General features: G+C 49.5%; 1 protein-coding gene across 1 annotated transcript in view; it reads left to right on the forward strand.

Moving 5' to 3' along the window:
* The first annotated feature begins 15,094 nt into the window (after window positions 1–15,094).
* The window catches only part of LOC122365015 (transcription factor SOX-5-like), a 57,126-nt gene continuing 52,991 nt past the window's right edge, over window positions 15,095–19,229 (forward strand). The window contains exon 1 of the mRNA XM_043335887.1: window positions 15,095–15,322. The gene's annotated coding sequence lies outside the window, so the exon portion shown is untranslated. The remainder of the gene's footprint in view (window positions 15,323–19,229) is intronic.

The following is a 19,229-nucleotide window of genomic DNA, read 5'->3' on the forward strand; positions in this document are numbered from 1 at the left end:
CACAATTGTAGGTACCTAGGCATGCAATACAAATATATAACAATGTTTTGGTCATAAGGTGGGGAAATAATTTAGCGAACCATTGATAAAAAAGAAGAAAGGACATGTTTTTATAACATAGGATCTAATCATTTACGGCTAATTTCTAACGCCTGTTCACCTCTGCATGGGCGATATATTTTCATTTATTCGTGGTTTGGCTGAATTTTGAAGCAAGGCCACTTGTATGTATACCTATAGAGCTGATCTTTCCAAACCTACCAGGGGGCCCAGGCCCCAGGGCCGCGCTGTGCTGAGCTGTGTGAACTGGGGGATCCCGGGTCTCCCTGGGCTGACCCAGCTCGGCCCGGGGACCTCCCGATGAAAGCCGCCGCCGCCTGAATGGCTGCGCCGACTATCAGCCGCACAAAACAACGCCGCCGGCTCGGCCGGGCTTCCTGGCGGAGGCGGTCCATTGTGGCCCCGACGCCGCTGACGTAATCCGTCGGATCGTCTCGGCTGCGCTCATTATCGGCCGGCATTGAGTCCGTATCGAGACGACAGTCTCCATCTGGGGCCGGCCCGCCCCGCCCGATACCCGCACACACTGAGAGCGGGCGAGCGCCATTGATTTTGTAATTAGGAGTGAAGCCCCGCTTTTTGCATTGTCGATTGTGTGTGGCGCTGAATGCGCTGCCGAGGTGCCGATGAGCTCGTCACCATCGGCGGCGGCACGCGTGCTGATGAAGTGAGGACGGGACACGGCCCGGGAGCCGATTATCTGACTCGGGGGAGATAGGTCCACTGTTGTCGGCACACTACAACGCTGACTGACAGCAAATCGACAGAAAACCCGCGGCTCACGCAGAAAGGTCTGACTAAGCTGGATTGATCCGGCAGATTCCCCAATGGGATAGAGTAAAGTGATTCTGTTGTCTTGGGCTTAAGAACAATGATCCAATGAATATCGGTTTAACTTTCCGGAATTGAAGGCAGATGACTACATGAACAAATCAGATAAGAGCCCCATATGCCACAAATGTAAGGAAATTTGTGCATCTGTCTGTCTTTGTCTTGTCTTTAACATTTTTTACACGTTGGTCTGAAAACACATCACCTCGTTCTAAGGGAGGTGCACCATCACATCCATACCGTGGTGTTAAACGTGCAAGTGCTTCCCAACTTCCTGTGCTTATGATGCTTTCTGATTTAGGCATAATGTACGCATTATCGTTCCAATTTGCGAGAGCACAAAAACGCCCAACACCCTATTCTTAGCAATAACGTTCTCGAATACGATCTCGAAACTGACATAGAGTACCTATTGATAATCAACAATACAACATCTATGAGGTTCTAGGGTCACAAACAATATTTCGCTGTTTAATTGTTGGTCTGTGAACGTTAACATTGCACTTAGAGAAGCTTTGATGTTTTTCTCTGTCCCTGGCCTCATAGTGATAGGCAGCGTACATCGGGTCAAGGCCACGTGCAACTTTAAAAAAAAAATCATTTTGATAGCATGGTTGAAATGCTTAGATATAAATGCAGTAGTCTTGTCAATTGTTCCATTGGTACAGCATCGGACCCCCGGTGGCGAGAGCCAGGGCTCGAGCCGCTGCTGCACTCAATCTTTTGGTCGTACTGCAGCTGACAGTTCGAGTACGAATAAAGTCCGCGGCTAGTGAAAGCGCCCGATACCAGCTTAAATCAGTGCTAGTGGGACAGACCGTGCTAAGCATCGTGAGTACCTACTGTGAAGTTTGACTTTTAAACTCTCTTGGCTGAGGGAATTCCCCATGATTGTGTGGTGTGGAAGAGTGCCTACGCAGGCAACTCTGCTTAGAGCGGCTGGTGTAGGTAAGTACTTCCGAATTCTCCAAATCAAACATTCGAACTATAGATCTTAAGGAGAATTACAAAAGCACTTGTAAAAGCCACTAGACAAAGTTGAAATGTACCTATGTGCAGGGGCGGATCCAGGAAAACTCCAAGGGGAGGGTCATGAATCGAAGTGGTGCCCCTACCTATACCCAAAATTAAAAACTCAACGGATTTCGTCCACTTCATTTTGGTGGTGCCCCCATTTTCAGTTTTTTTCTTTTTATTTTTTATTTTTAGTCAGTATCTTAACTCTTACCACAACCACATTTACCAATTGTAAGCAAGTATATATGAATGTACTATGTGCATAGATGCTATGTGTATATATGTTGTGGACGCTGAGTAGTGAGTACTTACCAGGAACGTTATCAGGTAAGCAAATCGTTGTCAGTCCGACGAACTTGACCCTGGCGTCTAAAGGGTCTGTCCTTGACACTTCAGGCTTGTCAGGGGCACCAAAGTCCTTCCAGGGACACCACAAACCTTTCAGGGGCACCTACGGCCTTGTAGGGGCGCCACAGGCCCGCCAGGGGCACCACAGGCCTGCCAGGAAGTAGGGGCACCAAAGGTCTAGCAAGTATACACGACAGGCCTGTCAGGGGCACAACGGACCTGTTGGGCCCATGAGCACCCCTAGGGGCAGGGGCACCACAGTCCTTCCAGGGGCACCGCAGGCCTGTGAGGGGCACCAGCGGCCTAGCAGGGGCACCAGTCAACACAGGCCTGCCAGGGGCACCACAGACCTGCAAGGGGCACCAGAGGTCTGCCAGGAGCACCACCGACCTCGCAGGGGTAACTTGGGCCTGTCAGGGGCCAGGGGCACCACGGGCCTGTCGAGAGGCACTTCAGGCTTTTCAGGGGCACCATAGTCCTCTCCGGGCGCAGGGGTAGCAGGGGCACCAGAGGCCTGCCAGGGGCACTACAGGCCTAGCAAGGGCACCACTGGTCTATCAGGGGCACCACGAGCCTGTCATAGCCAGGCATCTCAGGTTTGTCAAGGCCCAGGGGCACCACAGGTCTGTGAGGGGCACCAGCGACCTAGCAGGGGCACCAGTCAACACAGGTCTGCCAGGGGCGCCACAGACCTGCCAGGGGCACCACAGACCTGCCAGGGGCACCAGAGGTCTGCCAGGGGCACCACCGGCCTCGCAGGGGCACCTTGGGCCTGTCAGGGGCACCACGGGCCTGCCGAGGGGCACTTCAGACTTTTCAGGGGCACCAGTCCTCTCCGGGCGCAGGGGTACCAGCGGCCTAGCAAGGGCACCAGAGGCCTGCCAGGGGCACCAGCGGCCTAGCAAGGGCACCAGAGGCCTGCCAGGGGCACCACAGGCCTAACAAGGGCACCACGGGCCTGTCAGGGGCACCTCAGGCTTGTCAGGGCCCAGGGACACCACAGTCCTTCCAAGGGCACCGCAAGCTGAGCAAATCGACAGAAAACCCGCGGCTCACGCAGAAAGGTCTGACTAAGCTGGATTGATCCGGCAGATTCCCCAATGGGATAGAGTAAAGTGATTCTGTTGTCTTGGGCTTAAGAACAATGATCCAATGAATATCGGTTTAACTTTCCGGAATTGAAGGCAGATGACTACATGAACAAATCAGATAAGAGCCCCATATGCCACAAATGTAAGGAAATTTGTGCATCTGTCTGTCTTTGTCTTGTCTTTAACATTTTTTACACGTTGGTCTGAAAACACATCACCTCGTTCTAAGGGAGGTGCACCATCACATCCATACCGTGGTGTTAAACGTGCAAGTGCTTCCCAACTTCCTGTGCTTATGATGCTTTCTGATTTAGGCATAATGTACGCATTATCGTTCCAATTTGCGAGAGCACAAAAACGCCCAACACCCTATTCTTAGCAATAACGTTCTCGAATACGATCTCGAAACTGACATAGAGTACCTATTGATAATCAACAATACAACATCTATGAGGTTCTAGGGTCACAAACAATATTTCGCTGTTTAATTGTTGGTCTGTGAACGTTAACATTGCACTTAGAGAAGCTTTGATGTTTTTCTCTGTCCCTGGCCTCATAGTGATAGGCAGCGTACATCGGGTCAAGGCCACGTGCAACTTTAAAAAAAAAATCATTTTGATAGCATGGTTGAAATGCTTAGATATAAATGCAGTAGTCTTGTCAATTGTTCCATTGGTACAGCATCGGACCCCCGGTGGCGAGAGCCAGGGCTCGAGCCGCTGCTGCACTCAATCTTTTGGTCGTAGGGGAAAGTGGGGTAAGACGGGCACCTTAACTTTGGAGCCATTTTTCGGCCGGTTAGAAACATCATAGAAACGGGAAACTGAGTGAAAACCTTTTACAGACATTTTACTTCCATTTGCCAGAAGATGAGACTTAGACCTGACTCAACAAATAAACTGCAGCTATTTTTGCAAAACCTTGCAAAAACCCATCTTACCCCACTCCATGGGGTAAGACGGTCACATGGGTAGGGCAAGACGGCCAGCTTCTTTCACCGACCAGCACAGCTCGCAGCAAATGCCCGAGATTAGCCGCATTGATACAGTCGCTCGTTGGTCTCAAGTGCTTCGGAAATGGCAGTATACGAGATTCGTGCAGAAGGCGTATACTCGTATATAGGCCCTAGTTCAGAAGCCATGTAGAGCCGTTTTTCACATTCATTATTCGAGAATAAACTGTGCCGAAGGAATATTGCTAACATGTCTGTGAGTATCGGAATCGAACATATTCTTATCAGAAATGCTTCTTTTTTCCTACAGCAACAAAAATATTTTTACCATTACAGACCCATCGGATTCATAGTTGCCCGTCTTACCCCAAACTCAATGTCAGAAGTTCAGCACGATTTTTCTCTGTGGACAATTTGATGCAGACAAAGCAAATCCGCGGTGAATGAACACTGGAGGCATATGAGTGTGCCACAAGTGATTGCCAGTTTTTAACTCTATAGTGCTGCACACAAAAGCTTGCACAATACATTATGAATGTTTTCAATGAAATGAGTGTTTTAAAGAAATCAAAATAAAAGATTATTGACCGAACACAAATTCACCAGACTTCAATGGCGGTGTGTAGTGGGAAAGGCTATTCTGGTCCTAATTTTTCTCGCTCGTAGCGCTATTGGTTTGGTCTGCAGAGGGGGTGCCCGTCTTACCTACCTTGACCGTCTTACCCCACTTTCCCCTACTGCAGCTGACAGTTCGAGTACGAATAAAGTCCGCGGCTAGTGAAAGCGCCCGATACCAGCTTAAATCAGTGCTAGTGGGACAGACCGTGCTAAGCATCGTGAGTACCTACTGTGAAGTTTGACTTTTAAACTCTCTTGGCTGAGGGAATTCCCCATGATTGTGTGGTGTGGAAGAGTGCCTACGCAGGCAACTCTGCTTAGAGCGGCTGGTGTAGGTAAGTACTTCCGAATTCTCCAAATCAAACATTCGAACTATAGATCTTAAGGAGAATTACAAAAGCACTTGTAAAAGCCACTAGACAAAGTTGAAATGTACCTTTGTGCAGGGGCGGATCCAGGAAAACTCCAAGGGGAGGGTCATGAATCGAAGTGGTGCCCCTACCTATACCCAAAATTAAAAACTCAACGGATTTCGTCCACTTCATTTTGGTGGTGCCCCCATTTTCAGTTTTTTTCTTTTTATTTTTTATTTTTAGTCAGTATCTTAACTCTTACCACAACCACATTTACCAATTGTAAGCAAGTATATATGAATGTACTATGTGCATAGATGCTATGTGTATATATGTTGTGGACGCTGAGTAGTGAGTACTTACCAGGAACGTTATCAGGTAAGCAAATCGTTGTCAGTCCGACGAACTTGACCCTGGCGTCTAAAGGGTCTGTCCTTGACACTTCAGGCTTGTCAGGGGCACCAAAGTCCTTCCAGGGACACCACAAACCTTTCAGGGGCACCTACGGCCTTGTAGGGGCGCCACAGGCCCGCCAGGGGCACCACAGGCCTGCCAGGAAGTAGGGGCACCAAAGGTCTAGCAAGTATACACGACAGGCCTGTCAGGGGCACAACGGACCTGTTGGGCCCATGAGCACCCCTAGGGGCAGGGGCACCACAGTCCTTCCAGGGGCACCGCAGGCCTGTGAGGGGCACCAGCGGCCTAGCAGGGGCACCAGTCAACACAGGCCTGCCAGGGGCACCACAGACCTGCAAGGGGCACCAGAGGTCTGCCAGGAGCACCACCGACCTCGCAGGGGTAACTTGGGCCTGTCAGGGGCCAGGGGCACCACGGGCCTGTCGAGAGGCACTTCAGGCTTTTCAGGGGCACCATAGTCCTCTCCGGGCGCAGGGGTAGCAGGGGCACCAGAGGCCTGCCAGGGGCACTACAGGCCTAGCAAGGGCACCACTGGTCTATCAGGGGCACCACGAGCCTGTCATAGCCAGGCATCTCAGGTTTGTCAAGGCCCAGGGGCACCACAGGTCTGTGAGGGGCACCAGCGACCTAGCAGGGGCACCAGTCAACACAGGTCTGCCAGGGGCGCCACAGACCTGCCAGGGGCACCACAGACCTGCCAGGGGCACCAGAGGTCTGCCAGGGGCACCACCGGCCTCGCAGGGGCACCTTGGGCCTGTCAGGGGCACCACGGGCCTGCCGAGGGGCACTTCAGACTTTTCAGGGGCACCAGTCCTCTCCGGGCGCAGGGGTACCAGCGGCCTAGCAAGGGCACCAGAGGCCTGCCAGGGGCACCAGCGGCCTAGCAAGGGCACCAGAGGCCTGCCAGGGGCACCACAGGCCTAACAAGGGCACCACGGGCCTGTCAGGGGCACCTCAGGCTTGTCAGGGCCCAGGGACACCACAGTCCTTCCAAGGGCACCGCAAGCCTGTCAGGGGCACCAGAGGCCTGCCAGGGGCACCACAGGCCTAGCAAGGGCACCACTGGCCTGTCAGGGGCACCTCAGGCTTGTCAGGGCCCAGGGGCACCACAGTCCTTCCAGGGGCATTACAAGCCTGTCAGGGGCACCAGAGGCCTAGCAAGGGCACCACAGGCCTGCCATGGACACCACAGGCCTGCCAGGGGCACCACCGCCCTTGCAGGGGCGCCTCAGGCCTGTCAGGGGCACCACGTGCCTACCGGGGACACTTCAGGCTTGTCAGGGGCGTTACAGTCCTGTCAGGGCCCAGGGGCACCAGGCCCGTGGTGTCCCTGCTAGGCCTGTGGTGCCCCTGGCGGTCCTGTGGTGCCCCTGTCAGGACTGTGATACCCCTGATAGGCCGGTGGTGCCCCTGGCAGGTCTTTGGGCCCCCGGGCCTCAAGGGGGGGGCCATGACCCATGTGACCCCCCCTTGGATCCGCCCCTGCCTATGTGCTGTAATGTCACGGTAAGAAATCAGTTGTTTTCGGTCTAGCCTTCAAACAGGATCTTTGAGCACGGTATAAGGATCTGAATAAGTGAGCTCATGACAAAAGGCACCTAAATTCGTTCATGTACAATAATCCAATTGGTGTCAGTCATGAAGTTTCTTCTCCAACCGGTCCAGTATTCCGTTCCGGGCTTTCTGGTCACGTATCCCCGTCTCCTCAGTCCCCACACCACCTTATCCCGCCCGCCGCCGTCCTGACTGTAGAGTCCCGTCTCCCGTCTCCCATCTCCCCACGGCACCTTGTCTCTGCCGGCCAGGGGTGACGGTGCCGACCCCACCGATCTGTCCTCCGAGGTGACATCCGGCGCTGCGCCACCTTTGTCCGCGCCGCGCCGCCGACGCCGCGCCCCGCCCAGCAGCGCCCAGATCGTCGCACCGACGCGCGCGCATCTTTGCATGCAGCCATTCATTAGCGACTAGATAAACCCATTCAAAGGCAATTATTGTCGGTGATAGGAAGGGCCCGGCTTTCTTCCCAGCCTGTCACAGAGTGATATATGAGGAATCCATACCGGTCCAGTGAGCCAGAGCGGCCGGAGATACAGCGGCAGAGAGAGAGAGAGAGAGAGAGAGAGAGAGAGAGAGAGAGAGAGAGAGGGAGAGAGAGAGAGAGAGAGAGAGAGAGAGAGAGAGAGAGAGAGAGAGAGAGAGAGAGAGAGAGAGAGAGAGAGAGAGAGAGAGAGAGAGAGAGAGAGAGAGGCGACGCTCCGTCTCCTGACTCAGGTCGGTGTCGGGTGCTTTCTCTCGACTAGATCCCGATGTTAGAAATATCTCTGTTCAAACAACGTTACTCGCATAGCGTGCAAACGTAAATATGAACTGTAGGTATTTGTTAAATTTTTTCCTCCGCCTCTCCATCCAGTTGATGAAGGCCCTTCTTCCAACTGATCGGTGCAGGACCCAGGTTGTCGCCACTGACCCTCCCACACTTATAGTATTTGCTCGCTCTCCGCCTCCCCTGCTGACCTGCCCAGCCCTTCTCCTTTCCCAGCAGAATTACTCTACCACCTTCCGATTGGTACCACCAGCCCCCGTCTCTCTCCGTCGAAGCCGGCGACATCGTGAGACGACGATCTCTCGATCGGTCGGTCGCCATCGAACGCCGCCGATCGACGCAGCGCACCGCGACCATTGTGGCGCACAAAGCTCACTCCAAAAATAATGGCTATTGAGGCGGCAGCCCGATGTCTCATTAGAGCCGAATTTGTATACGGCGCGGGCCGAGTGTTGATTTTCGGCGGGCGGGACAATGTGCGTCGCTGGCTCGGCGGCCGACCGCACGAGTGGGTGCACGTGTCCCAGCCCGGCCTCCTCGACATTTTCAGACGGCTCCGGTTCGAGGAGAAGGACTGAACGGACTGGCAGTTCGATTTAAGTGCTATGTGGTTGTCCGGGCCAACATTATATTCATGTAGATATTTCGGCCTAAGAAACGCAGCTTTGGGAGCATTCTGTTTTGCTAGAGTTAAAACCCTTTTTACGACGAAGCATCGGACATATAGCTTATCCATTAAGACGATTTGAATAGTTGATGAGTAAAAGTACGCAATACACATGTTTTATGTATTGAAGAAGTTAGATATTTGAGGCATTCTATAATGTTTTTTCTTTTACCATTGCTCCCGTCTCCCCATTTATATTGGCAAATCATAATATAAATTCAAATCGCAATAGCTGCTATATCGCAGTCTGAAATAATATAAAATGAATTGAAAGCTCCAGACCCAATTCAATACTGCGGCGAGTGCTGTGCGTCACTGCTCGCCTCGCTGAAGTCAGATTGAGCCGTCACAGAAAATTACAATCTTCGCCGCTGCGTTTACAATGACCTCTGCTCGGCTAGTCAAAGGAAAACGCGCGCCCCTGGGCAATTCCGAATCATAGCCGCCGCATACGATTAATAGAAAATCAGCAGCCGCACCGACAAATCGGTGCAAAATTGTTGAGCATGGTGCCTTTGCGTGTGCAGACAGGCATACGGACTGGCGGGGACGAACGCTGGGTAAAAGTCGACTGTCGAGCCGTCGGCCGGCCCTGTTCCCCACAGTTTAGCTTTGATCTCCCAACTGCCAATTAGGGTTAGACAAACTATGCTTAATTATGTCTGTTTAATATTGTCTTTCATTAAAGTGCATCAAGTCGGTGCTCGTTGATTTCACTGAACGTTTTGCTCTCTCGTTTGATTTATGCTCATTTGCATAAGTCTGCTGAGAGTGTTTCCCTGTGGAGGGGGGAGGGGAGGGCGCCCTGCTGACGGGCCGGAGGCGCTGGTGACGGTGAGTGACGGGTGGTGACGCTACTGGCGGGTGTCCAGCGGTGAGTGGTGACCGCCTGGTGCCCGTGTGACGTCTGCCATCACACATCCAGGTGAGATGGGTCGCGGGGAGGCAGTCAGAGGTCATCTGAGAGCAGTCACTCTTAACCCGCGCCCCACTGGGGGGGGGGGCTATTTATAGCCCCCCCCTCCCGTTTTTCTGCAATAACTTCCAAACCGCTTGACGTATCGACGCCAAACTTTCAGTACCTTCGGCTGCATCAATTTGACACCTTGTGTCAAAATTTGAACTTCGTACCTACCATAGTTCGGCCGGAAATGACGTCAGAGTGACGTCATGTTCGGCCGATTTCGACGCAAAACATTGAACCACGGCAATCGCTCCCAAGAGCTCAGTTTTTAAGCTAGATCCAATTTCTTTGCATGAGAGGACTCAGAATAGACTGCGCTATCAAACTGCTATCTCGGATTTTCGAAATTTTGTAAAATTCGAAAATTTTAAATAACAAAATTCAAAATTTATATTTTTACATTTTTTTTCAATTTTTTTTGACTTTTCGAAAAAACCGGAATATATGTGATAGAACGCATTATTATGACTACCTCTAGCAAGTTTTAGCTAAATATCTTCAAAAATGGCCAAGTTATACGCATTATTGCAAAAAAAATAACAATTATTAATTTTTCAAATCAATTTTTCAGCACGAATTTGACATCGTACGCCAATATAAATAGCACCATCGTGTTCCTGAGCTCAAACTGCATCGAATAGACACCTTTTTTGTTGAAAAATTTTAACTTCAAAATTTGACCTTTTTTGACCTGAAAGTGACCTGACCTAAGCTAAATTTGACTCAAAATGACCTTGCATGACACAGACGACATCAAATTCGAAATGTTTGGCCTAAATGGACCATAAAACATGTGTCACGTGACCGACGGATGATATAATATTTTCGTGACCTGTGATGACCTGACCTTGACCTGAAAATCAAAGTACAAGTTTGGTACCCTCAGAGTATCTAGAGCATCTGTTCACGAGTGTGTGAACCAAAAATGAGCCTGATCTGACTTGTAAGACGGCGGCCAGAGCCCAAAACGTGAAGAAGCCAAAATGCTAATAATTTTTACTTTGACCTGACCTGTGACGTCATCAGTGACCTCGAGGTCAATAAAATTAGGTTTCGCTCGACAGTTTTTCCGGGGCTATCAGACGCCGTTTGAATTTTGACGATCGGCCCAGTAGTTTCGGAGTTAGGAGGGGGGGCTATGAATAGCCCCCCCCCCCCCCCCCAGTAGGGCGTGTTATACGCAGACCCCAGTGGGGCGCGGGTTAACAGCCGTTTTGTCCGACTAACAGAGGAATGATCATCAAACATATCAGACAAAGTGATCTGGGAAGGCCGGGACCTTTAATTCCTCTAGTGGGCTTCTATCTTTAGAGACAAATCCATGGAAGCGAACGTTTCTTTTTTTGAAACGACAAAGCCAAAGCCCTTATTTTGTAAGACAAAGTCAAAACAGCAAGCATTTTAAAAAATCAATCTGGAACCTATGTGTTGAGCTTCTTGCAAAATAAGTGGTTGAAATCGCTGGAAAAGTTTTGCTTATAAACTTTACCCCTCTGATGCATCTAAGTTTTGCTGTTTCCGAAGAAATCAACTTGTGCTACAGCTTGCAAGCAAGCTCAGAAGCGATGGAATTCTGCATTTTTGTTAGTTCATTTTTTTAACCATTGACAACTTTGGTACTCAGAATGCACTTTGAAAACTGGCAACCTTTCATCATGTGAGCCTGCTCACATTGTGAGTGGACTGCGATTGACTGCTTTGATTCTGTGTGCCGCTAATCGGCGAGTTCCTCTGTGGCGTTTACGTATTGATCTCTGGCGTTCGGTGCGCGGCATACCAACCATGCTACTCGGCCGGCGGCACCGCGATAGGGCCGTGTTTTTCTCTCACAGTACAAATGCCGTATTTGATTGAACTCAACAGCTTCCAGAAGGATCAGGCACCGCAAGCTGTGGCGAGTTATAGGAGATGTGTTGTCGCTCTATTATAGGCATTTGTGACAACTGACAAGGATATGAGTTTCTTATCTAGCGAAGAAAGAAAACTGGCTCACATAAAAAGTGTTCTCTATTAAGGGCATGGAAGGAAATGCAGATTGTGATAAGCTGCTGTGCAATTCAACGCAAGCTTGCTTTACCGAAATGGCTCAGTTTTCATTCTATGTGGGAAAAAACTCATCAACTTTGGACGAAACCCAAGGATTAAATGCATCCGATGCCCCTGAATACCATCCAGTTCAGTCAGAGCACACATTAAAGCAATAAAACATCATAGCGTCTACTTATACCACACTTGCGGTCACGAAATAATTTTAGCTCCTGCAGGTTCACTAAGAAAAAAGAAACGATTACGAGCAGTAAGAAAGAGTATCCATCTTAACCCTCGCCCGTAAACGGCGATCTGCCACCTTCGCCCATGCAGGGGGGAGGGGGGGGGGTTGGTGCGACCCCCCCTTGGCGTTTGAAAACGGAGCGTCGTAGAGCTTAGCGGAAAAGACCAACGGATTGCTCTCGCCGAGATCTCGCGATTGGTGGTATATTTTTTGGTCCTAGGTCAACATTTGACCTACTTTTGACCGGTCAAAGGTCAAATTTTCGGAAAAATAGACTTTTTCAAATTTTCCGCGGCGATTGCGGCAACACGGTGGGAGATATCGACTTGAAACCTTCACTATCGTGTTCCTTAATCAATTCTCTATCGTTTGGTATGTATTTCGTTTCCCTAGCTCTAAAAATGACGCGTTGGGAGCGCCGGAAGTCGGCAAGGTCACAGTCGGCGGCAGAAATTCGAAAAATCAAAATTTAAATTTTTGAAATCTGATTGTATTTTTGGATTTGGTATGTCCATTTGCTCCCTATAGAAGCTAATATTGCTGCATATTCCCATTGAGGTGACAAGAATTAGCAAAATAGTGGTTCGGGCGCTTTTCAAAAATAGTACCGGACGCTGTTCCTCTTGTGACGTCATAGCTCCGTAACCTGACCTAACCCAGTCAAGTTTCTTATACCATATGATAGCCAATACTTGCCCCAACATGCATGGGAAGTTTCATCACGATCCATCAACCGATGTCCGTACCACCGGCAGGAAACCTCGGGCGTTGGCACTCAGTTTGTGAAAATCCGGCCGGAGGCTGTTCCCTTTGTGACGTCATAACTCCGTGACCTGACATGACCCGGTCAAATTTTTTTTTTATCAAAAGATGCGCAAGGTTTGCCCCATAAGGTACCCAAAATTTGGCGGCGCTGCGCGCCGCCGTTTTTGCACTATTTCCGAAAAACCTCAGGGGGGGTTGCACCAACCCCCCCTACATGGGCGAGGGTTAAATTGGTACAGCCCACCGCTAAAGTAATGTGTGGTTTTACCAATCTCAACGGATGGCTTTGACCGACGATATTTAAATGCGGACCGATTGAAAAGAAGACGTCAATAGATAAAGTTGTAGCTGCAAGGGTGAAGATACATGTAAGCTACATTTAAAGTCTCGTTGCAGTCTGGCTAATCGTTCCTAGGCTTCAGAAGCAGAACATACATGACTGAAACCACACATTACTTCTGCTGTGGACTGTACCAATATACACATTTCAAACAAGGCCCGAAACTAATAATTAAAAAGCGAATATACCTACTGGTGTTAGGTATAAAAGGTACAGAAGCAATGGTTAACCCTATTAACTTAAGCGCTTTTTCAGAAAGGGCGCTACCCTTAGGTTACCCCCTGCTGGTAACCTAACTTACTAAAGGAACAAAATCCGTCTGTCTGTAAGTGTGTGAGTGTGTGCGATTCTCAGTTGCATGGTAAATTAGACTACAAGGCTGTTGACTAGCCCATAACCAGTCTGAACCAGAAAAACGTGCATTAGCGTTTTCACGACGGGCTATCCGGCGAATGCACCTAATTTGACCAAATCTGCACCCAATCTCTTTTACAGCAAATATCTTTATTTTATGAATTTATTTCAGTGTTTTAATCGATGATGCTCTCTTATAATTTGACAAAGTAGGCATATAAGCAGTAAGTGCAGCCCTAGCTAATAACTACTAAGAGACACACTGAACCTAATTTGACCAAATCTGCACCTAATGACTAATCTGCACCAGATGTGCACCAAATGTGTACCAAATGGCCGTTGTGAAAACCGCTAATACAGTTATTTTATCACGAATAAAAGTGCAAAAAATGACACACAACACAATGAAACATTGTCTAAGTTGTAGACGATATTAACCCTGTAAAAATTGTCCTGTCAATTCACAAAAAAAAAAACAGATGCTATTTGGCTCGATGAACGGGAGGCCAGTGTCGAGCAAGAGATGCATTTTTTTCGTTTGTGCGATTCATATTCAAGATACCTCAAGTCAATGGTATTTAGACTCAAACCTTTGCAAATTTGCGGTTGATCTCCAGTAACGATTCCAGCTCACTCCAGCTCAAGTGTCCGTTTCTGTTTGCTGTTACCATAGACCTGACTGTATACAGAGGTCTATGCTGTTACCTATAAAGCTGTTGCCCAACATGCTATCGGTTGTATATTGATAGAGACAAGTAGAAAAACACGGAACAAATAGTGCATGGACGCGTTTCGATTTTTAAATCTTCATCAGCATGACATAATCACAGTCACAGAGAAAACAAGATATCTTGTTTTCTCTGTGATTATGTCATGCTGATGAAGATTTAAATCGAAACGCGTCCATGCACTATTTGTTCCGTGTTTTTTTTTATGCTATCGGTTATCGGTAATGGAGAACTTCAAGACATCACCTTGCTGATAAACTACTCGTATGCCTCATCTAAATACCTGTAAAATTTTTGGCCTCATCAACGCTGGGGTTATGACTTATGACAAGCAAAGGCGACAGGAAATTCTTCAATTCTCTCGTTACACGCTAAATCAATTTGGACAATGGATTTTATTGCCTCACCGCCCACCGGAGCATTTCATTTGTGCTAAAAAAAAGTATGCTTTCTTGAGTGTCTATCACCTAACAAAATAGTTTCATTTCGGCTATAATTGAGGATATCCTAATCTCATAAGCACCAGGGTCAGCGGCGGTTAGGGGCTTCGGTTGTTAGGCGCCGGATTCCAAAAGTGCTTGGAATTGGCCCTGGGGGAGCAAGTCTCCCCAGTCTGGTAGGAGAAGCAATAGTATGGAGGACCAGGACTCAACACACCTGAGACGGAGAGTCGTTACGGCCGGCCCTCCCGTCGAGCGCCGCCGCTCGGCCGGCCGGCCGGCGAGCGGGCGGTGGGAGGGGCACCGACGCTAGCCCATCCCATTGTTACCTGGGCCCGCCCGTATAGGCCGCTGCCAGCTCGCCGCCCGCGCCGCCCGCCGAGCCAAGCCGCCTCCGACCGGCCACAATAGACGCGCACTTGTTGTTCCCATTGGACGGCGTTAAAACCATTGTCTTGAAGACACCTTTGTGATTGGCTGCGGCCGGCGCGGCGCGGCCGCCCATTGGCCAACAATGGCATGACGTCAGCGGACGTCTTGCGCGGAGCGGCGGCGGCGCGGCGCGGCGGCCTGGGCGGCTCGGCGGGCCAACAATAGCCGGCCGGCGGGACTCGGCGGGCGAGCGGCGACCAGTCGCGGGGTGCGCACGCCGGAGTCGACTGCATCGTGTGCGGACGGACGGAGAGCGGCGGCTGTGACCGCCGAGCCAGTGTGCAGGAGAGGAGCTGTCCACTGTCCAGTCTGCGGTGACGAGTCGGCGGTCAGCAGCGACCTTCAGACAGGTAAGGACAGAGTGCGGGCGGTGTTTGATGGTCCATGGGTCGGGGCGGCCGCCGCGGGCCGGGACGGCCGAACAGGTGGCCACCATACGGCCAGGGACCCGCGACGGGGGACGCACGTGTGACCACGGCACGGGGACCGGCCTGAGGACGGACGAACGGACGGGCGGCTTGGACACGCCTATGTGAAGGATTTCGGTACCGATGGGTTGTCGTGTCCGGCCGGTCAGCGATGACCGGTCGCTGGCCGATTTGTGTGTGGGGACTCATGGGAACAGGCACAGATGGACGGGCGGACGGACGGCTGGAACAACCCAAGGTGTAGGAATTTGGGATCGAAGGGGGTTTTGTGCTCGGCTGGTCAGTGATGAGCGGTCGGTCTGGGTCACTGGCCGGTTTGTATGTGAGGGGCTCACGAGCGGATCCTGGCCAGAATCGAGTGCTCATGGCCATTGGTCATTGTGCAGTGGTCACTGGTCGCTGGAGACAGATTCTCTGGCCAGTAGGTATGCTGTAAAGCAACGAGCCGCTCAATGTAGCTCATGAACAATGAACCCAAACTCTGACCCAGGATCCACAGTGTGCCGGGGCCAGTGACTGGGCTGGTGTCGCCAACTGGCCAGTGCACAGTGGCCCTTTTTCAGAATTAGCACGCATTAATTCCCACATTACCTGAAAGTTGTGCAAGACATCAACACGTGATCAAGGACGTATTCCCTGCCATTGCAAAGAGAAGAAAAGAAAGGAACTGCCCAAGGAGATTCGGCCCAACAGCGACAGGCCGCTCGGCCCAAGATTTGGCGCACGTTCGTACGGCTCGCCCGCCGGCCAGCCCGCTCCGAACGCAAGTGTGGCGAGCCCGCCAGCCGACCGCGCTGCACTGACCGCCAGGACGCCCCAGGGCGTCACGTGACCGCATCTACAGCTGTTGCCAGCCACCGTTAGTATAATTTCAATTAGCACATCTTGTGGGCAAAAGTCAAGCCACATTTAGGCGCACACCAGGTGACACCAGCTTCGAGCCAGGTCAATGAGCTTAGTCGTATCGAACAGGAGCCACAGCCGCTCGCGGACTGAACTGGCTCACGTTATCCACCGTAGAAGCAAAATGGCGCAAAATGGCGCGATGCCCTTTGGCGGACATGGTCAGAAGAGATCGGCGATTCGAACGATGTATTATACGACATGTTCCAGAGTGTGCCACTTAACATAAAGCTTCATATGTATGCCGCCATCTCCAGTTAATAATTGTCCTGTTATTGTGTCCACAATATTCGGCAAAAGTGGTCTATTTAAGTTTATATAATGAAAATAGTGGTTTCTAGGGCTTCTACGTAAACTCAGCTTCACAGCCATGCCACTCATTTTTAATATTTTTGCATCGAAAGTCTTACAAATTGATGTTCATCTCACCCTACTTTTTAGGGTCCGCCGGTGGTGTCCGCGCGCCTCTCGACAAACTTCGATTTTGCGGTCAGTTTTACCAAAGGTAATTATTTTTTAGGAGGTAAAAATGGCACCATCGGATAGTTTGGAATGTTTTGCACACGATAAGACTGCTTTTTACTCAAAAGAAGAGAAAAAATATTTTGAATTTATGCGTGCTAATTCTGAAAAAGGGCCACTGTGCAGTGGCCACTGACCGCTGACCCGAGGTCACTGACCACTGGATACTAATGCTGACCACTCACTACTGATTCTGACCACTGACTTTTAACGACTGACCAGTGACCAGTGACCATTGACCGCTGCCGTCAGCCCTGTGCTATGGCAAGTGGATAAAGGAGCCTCAGCTCCGAAGGACTATCATTGCACATACAGTGACACTTATGAGGGCGTCTTATTATGTCAGGATTTTATGGCAACCGTAAACCAACGCGATAGCTGTTAACGCAAAGCAGCATGGTTCAGAGGAGTCTCAAAAGGCCTCATTTGGAATTGACTACAATGCCTTTTACTTTTACTTCCATTTTCGAATGTTTAATTTGCTTACCATTGCCTCAATTGCATTTTTCCAATATGGGATGCGCGGCAGGCCATGTCTTAGCATATGCAACAAACAAACCGCAATTAACTGTGTGCGTTGATTAGGCATGGAAAATGTTTACAATCCGAAGAGTAATATTGGCCTTTTGCTATTGCTGTATTATATCCTTTTCGCATGATACGAAAATAATCGTCTGTTTTTTTATCGATGGATTCCCATTTAAAGTCTATGCACATGTCTAACTTTCCGCCATGCATTTCAGTTTTCACCTCTATGGAAATCCGATCGTTGAATTCGATGGTCACAATGTGTGCTAGGTCACTGGTCACATTGGTCACAATAACCCGGTTTACATAGCATATTTGACGAGGCTCTAGCTCGTTAATTTGGCGATAATTTCGATGCAGTGGTCTCCAAATATTTAGAGGGGATCATTTTGTAAATTGTTAAGCACGAAAGCATCTTTTGCAACATCACGGACGGAGATAAAAGCTTGCAACAAACCCTATGTAAACGCGTCTAATCATCTAATGTGATGGTCACAATGTGTGTTCGATGGTCACTGTTGGGAGTGGAAGATCATTCTTGAGGTGTTACGACAATCATGCATGCCTATATGCTTATATATTTTTGCGAACATGACACTCGAGCTAGCACGTCTGAAGGTAATTTGGCAAGCTGTTGTGGGGTGCTTAAGATTTCATTTGAATAACACTTCGAGATAAGAGATGCCTACTTGAAGATTTGCATATCCCCGACCCCGGGCCTTCAAACATATCTGCAAGTGAAGTTTTACACAATTTGTCAGTAATTACCCTCATTTAACCCTCGCCCTGGCAGGGGGGGGGGGTCGATGCGACCCCCCCCTAAGGTTTTTCGAAGATAGCGTAAAAACGGCGGCGCGCAGCGCCGCCAAATTTGGCACAGCCTATGGGGCAACCTTTTTACATATGACCTGAAAATTTCAGGTCCGGGTAACCTTAGGTCAGGTCACCAGGTCAGAAAAACCGGTACAAGGTCATGGTCAAATTTCAAATTTCTTTTTGCACCTGTCCAACTCACAGTTTTGCACTGATTTCCTTCAAACTTTCAGGATGTGCTAAGTTCACCGAGTTGTATAACATATAGTTCGGGTTTTTTGAGGTCACTGACCTGAGGTCAGTTAGAGGTCATTACGTCGTAATGTTAAGCCTATGGGAAAATACTAAATTCGGAAAATACTGGAGATATCCGCTTCGTTCTATCACTTTTGTGCTTTGAAACCACAGTACTCAACAGCAGGTCACTTGGTGCTTCTTTGTTTGGTGTACTTATCCATGGGTCAGGTCAAATGAGGTCAACTGAGGTCAAATGACGTTTTTGCCAATAACTTGGCACATAATGACGCTAGAGCTTAAAAAATGGTACCATTGTGTTCCTGGTGATCAGCCGAATCGAATGATATGCGATATGATGCAATTTGGTTAACTTTAACTTAATTTATTAATTTAAGTTTACTTAAAATTTAAGAAAAACTTTATGTACACTTAAGCAAGATAAAAAGTATATCATTCGACGCGCCTTGACGTGCTGAGTTCACTGGTGCTTTTCTTTTTGCTTTATCGTAATTAGATCAAAAGTTATAAGCGAAAAACTTTTGACCTGTTTTTAGCGAAATTTTTACATTTATACCCCCCAAAACCCCCCTAAATATTGACCTAGAGCAACCAAATTTGCACAGTGGCGAGAACTCCAGGGGGCCCACCTACCTACCGAATTTGGTGTTTCTAGGTGCCATAGGAGCCAATCGCGAGGGGGGGGGTCGCATCGACCCCCCCCCCCTGCCAGGCCGAGTTATGAAAAATGCCCTGCCAGGGCGAGGGTTAAATACCAACAATATTAACTTATTCATCGGAATTATTTTTAAACAAATTTGTGTCGAAG

The sequence above is a fragment of the Amphibalanus amphitrite genome, unplaced genomic scaffold (assembly GCF_019059575.1).
Source record: "Amphibalanus amphitrite isolate SeventyFive unplaced genomic scaffold, NRLGWU_Aamphi_draft 000711F_arrow, whole genome shotgun sequence".
Classification (NCBI taxonomy): Eukaryota; Metazoa; Arthropoda; class Thecostraca; order Balanomorpha; family Balanidae; genus Amphibalanus; species Amphibalanus amphitrite.